Source organism: Xenopus tropicalis, chromosome 9 (assembly GCF_000004195.4).
Source record: "Xenopus tropicalis strain Nigerian chromosome 9, UCB_Xtro_10.0, whole genome shotgun sequence".
NCBI lineage: Eukaryota > Metazoa > Chordata > Amphibia > Anura > Pipidae > Xenopus > Xenopus tropicalis.
In genome coordinates, this window is record NC_030685.2 from 41,015,816 (window position 1) to 41,020,509 (window position 4,694).

The following is a 4,694-nucleotide window of genomic DNA, read 5'->3' on the forward strand; positions in this document are numbered from 1 at the left end:
GAAATCCCTCCTTCCACAGGAGTGGCTTGTGTTTATTCAAGTATGTAACACCAATCAGCCTCTGTGTTAATACAATATTTAAAGTAGCATTCAGGTGAGCGCAGCCTCTAAAACATGATTAGAGGGATAGAAATTTTTTTAAGGTCCCTATGTTTTAGAAACATTTACATTAGGGGAGTAATAAAACATTTTAAAACTGACACTAATAAGAAATGATGCATAGACCTTATGTTACATGCAGTCAAATATTGTATAACCAACAGTAGTCTTTTACTACAGTTTAATCAAATCATTTTAAAAACATATGAATAGGAAAGACCCACAGTTGCATCATTAGACAATATTAGCTCAGTAATTAGATTGAAAGTTTGATGCTTATCTCACAAGCATATATGATGGGAACTGGCTCCACAAATGGCACATTGAAGTAGAGAGGACCCTCTGCATATTTGTATGTAATGCAGCAAGAAATTAATTAACTTCCACTTTTAAGTTTTCCATTTTCAAGGAGCACCTTATATGTTAAGGTCACCAGCAGGCCTTTGTTTTTGCTGATCATATGTAAACTGCAATCTACTTCCACCCTTAATGGGGCTTTGTGGTGCAGGTTTTTATTATGAGCATATACAGTGGCTTGCAAAAGTATTCGGACCCCTTGAACTTTTTGTCACATTACAGCCACAAACATGAATCAATTTTATTGGAATTCCACGTGAAAGACCAATACAAAGTGGTGTACACGTGAGAAGTGGAACGAAAATCATACATGATTCCAAACATTTTTTACAAATAAATAACTGCAAAGTGGGGTGTGCGTAATTATTCAGCCCCTTTTGGTCTGAGTGCAGTCAGTTGCCCATAGACATTGCCTGATGAGTGCTAATGACTAAATAGAGTGCACCTGTGTGTAATCTAATGTCAGTACAAATACAGCTGCTCTGTGACGGACTCAGAGGTTGTCTAAGAGAATATTGGGAGCAACGACACCATGAAGTCCAAAGAACATACCAGACAGGTCAGGGATAAAGTTATTGAGAAATTTAAAGCAGGCTTAGGCTACAAAAAGATTTCCAAAGCCTTGAACATCCCACGGAGCACTGTTCAAGCGATCATTCAGAAATGGAAGGCGTATGGCACAACTGTAAACCTACCAAGACAAGGCCGTCCACCTAAACTCACAGGCCAAACAAGGAGAGGGCTGATCAGAAATGCAGCCAAGAGGCCCATGGTGACTCTGGACGAGCTGCAGAGATCTACAGCTCAGGTGGGGGAATCTGTCCATAGGACAACTATTAGTCGTGCACTGCACAAAGTTGGCCTTTATGGAAGAGTGGCAAGAAGAAAGCCATTGTTAACAGAAAACCATAAGAAGTCCCATTTGCAGTTTGCCACAAGCCATGTGGGGGACACAGCAAACACGTGGAAGAAGGTGCTCTGGTCAGATGAGACCAAAATGGAACTTTTTGGCCAAAATGCAAAACGCTATGTGTGGCGGAAAACTAACACTGCACATCACTCTGAACACACCATCCCCACTGTCAAATATGGTGGTGGCAGCATCATGCTCTGGGGGTGCTTCTCTTCAGTAGGGATAGGGAAGCTGGTCAGAGTTGATGGGAAGATGGATGGAGCCAAATACAGGGCAATCTTGGAAGAAAACCTCTTGGAGTTTGCAAAAGACTTGAGACTGGGGCGGAGGTTCACCTTCCAGCAGGACAACGACCCTAAACATAAAGCCAGGGCAACAATGGAATGGTTTAAAACAAAACATATCCATGTGTTAGAATGGCCCAGTCAAAGTCCAGATCTAAATCCAATCGAGAATCTGTGGCAAGATCTGAAAACTGCTGTTCACAATAGCTGTCCATCTAATCTGACTGAGCTGGAGCTGTTTTGCAAAGAAGAATGGGCAAGGATTTCAGTCTCTAGATGTGCAAAGCTGGTAGAGACATACCCTAAAAGCCTGGCAGCTGTAATTGCAGCAAAAGGTGGTTCTACAAAGTATTGACTCAGGGGGCTGAATAATTATGCACACCCCACTTTGCAGTTATTTATTTGTAAAAAATGTTTGGAATCATGTATGATTTTCATTCCACTTTTCACATGTTCACCACTTTGTATTGGTCTTTCATGTGGAATTCCAATAAAATTGATTCATGTTTGTGGCTGGAATGTGACAAAATGTAGAAAAGTTCAAGGGGGCCGAATACTTTTGCAAGCCACTGTAAAAGTCCAGGGCAGTGGTTTACCATATGTCACATCTGGATTGAGGAGGCCCTCTCTTATATGTATACAACAACAGGAATCCTAAAAAAAGGAAATCAAAGCTTCTGAATTTTCCACAGAGTACCGTGTATGCTACCCTGGCTGTTCTTTGTAACCCGGTGTATGAGCTGTTCTGCAAACATATGTGCAGTTATTCCATATAAACTGAAAACCCAGGAGTAAAGAAGAAGCATCCTGTAAGGCAGGGGTCCCCAACCTTTCTTACTCGTGAGCCACAGTCAAATGAAAAAAGACTTGGAGAGCAACACAAGCATCATAATAGTTCATGGAGGTGCCAACTAAGATTGGCTATTAGGTAGCCTCTATGCACAGTATCAACTTACAAGAGGCTTGCTTTGGTAGTTAATCTTGTTTTTATTCAACCAAAGCTTGCCACCAAGTCAGGAATTCAAAAATAACTACCAACATCCAAGAGGTTGGTGAGCAACAGCCACTGGTTGGGGATCACTGCTGTAAGGGGTAGAAAAGTTTTGTTTTATATTAATACTGTTATTTCTAGTTCATACATAAGGTGGTGCTGTTAAGCAGAGACAACAGCAAGGGAAAGTTATATAAAGTAGAAAACATGGCACTAATTTCTCTTTGGCTGAGGGAACACTGCATGATTCCAGGGAGCCTGAGGCCTTCTACATCAGAGAAATATCATGAAAAGTAGATAGTTAGATAGTGATAGGTTAAGTTTGTGGAGCTAACTGTAGTTGAGTTAGTGGATGTTAGTTAGTCAAGCAGTTGAGGCTCCAGCAAGAAGTGAGAAAGAGACCAGTGTCCTGGTGGTACCTCACCAAGACAGGGACTAGGTTTAGTAGGGCCTTGTGTCTCGAATGCAAGGCTGACCCCTGTGCTAAAAGTCTTTAACACTGTATTACTGCATCCCTGACAAGAATGAAGAGGCAGGGAATGTAGGCAGCAGGCTGGGGCCCAGCAGCCTGGGAACCTATATTCTGTAGCATACTTATCATTGGGAAAATTTTGGAATAAGTAATTTTGAAGAAGCTGTGCCAGTGGCTGTTAAAGGGTATCTGTCACCCATACATTTTTATTAAACCATCAATACTTGTTATAAAGGTTTTTACAGTATGAGCTGTCAATCAGATATTGCATGCACCGCCTCTATGCCTCAGACATAGAGCCGTGGGCAGGCAATTATTTTCACTTTCCATTCAGCACTTCCTAGATGGCACTGCACTCCCACATTCCTCCTCATGGTCCATAACTGTTTATCCAGTGCATGGGCACTGGTGCACACACAAGATATGGGGGTAATACAAAACTTGCCTTAACAACAGTGTCCACAAAATGGTGCCTGCCTGCATGCTGGGATTGTGATTTCCATGACTAAAAGAAACAAAATTGAAATACTTTTTAAAGTTTAACTGAAGTTTATTTTGCTCAGCTAACATGATAGGATTTGAAATTATTTCTTAAGGTGACGGATCCCTTTGCTAAAGTGTTCCTGAGTTTATTTGCAACATCTTGTGAACCTCCAGTTTATTCACTTCTAAAGTATATATTACAAATCTCTGGTGTTGTGACAGTGGTGAAGGTACTATTCAGTTTGAAGAAGCCATGGTGCACCATTCCACAATCCTATCCCAAAAACTCTATGCTGCACATAAGAGCCCCAAACAAGGACAAAACTGGTCTCCAGTTGTGATCTTGTATAAACACTTACTGCGCTTAAAGCCTCAGTGGGCGAACGACAGGTTATTCCACAAAAAACTTGCAACTCTTCACAGGATTACTGCTGTTTTTCTGTCCAAAAGTTTATAAATGTGAAAAATAATTTGAGTAATTATAGGTTTTGTTTGTTCTCAATTCAAAGACTTTCATGAAGTTTAAACATAAAAATTAGGCAAATATGCATAATATGAGCAGGGCTTGGTTAAAGATCTTTAGGTTCAAGAACGAAATATATTGGTCTGAAAACATTATTTTGGCACAGTTTTAATCTTTAGTTTTAGCATCTAGGCAATCTTTTTTCTTGTTATTGCATATATACAAAATATATATATTTTGAATCTGATGGGCCTCGTTTGAAAGTACAGCAGTGATTTGTGTGATTTAGATCATAGCAACTCATAGGTGGCAATTAAAAAACCCAGTATGCTTTCAAATCTCATGTCCACAGAAGGGAATCACCACACTGAAGCATATTCTATAATCCATGGAGCAAGGCACATTTTTCTGTTTAAAGGAGAAGGAAAGACTAATAAAGAGTTAAAGGAGAAGGAAAGGCAAAGTCACTTGGGGGTGCCAAAATGTTAGGCACCCCCAAGTGACTTAAATCGCCTACCTTTTACCCCGGCTGGTGCCCCTGTTCGGAGAGAACAGCACCAGCCCGGGGTAGCTGCACCGCTTCCCGCTTCCTGTTCGCGTGTGAGCGCATGCGCAGTAGAGTGAAAAAGCCG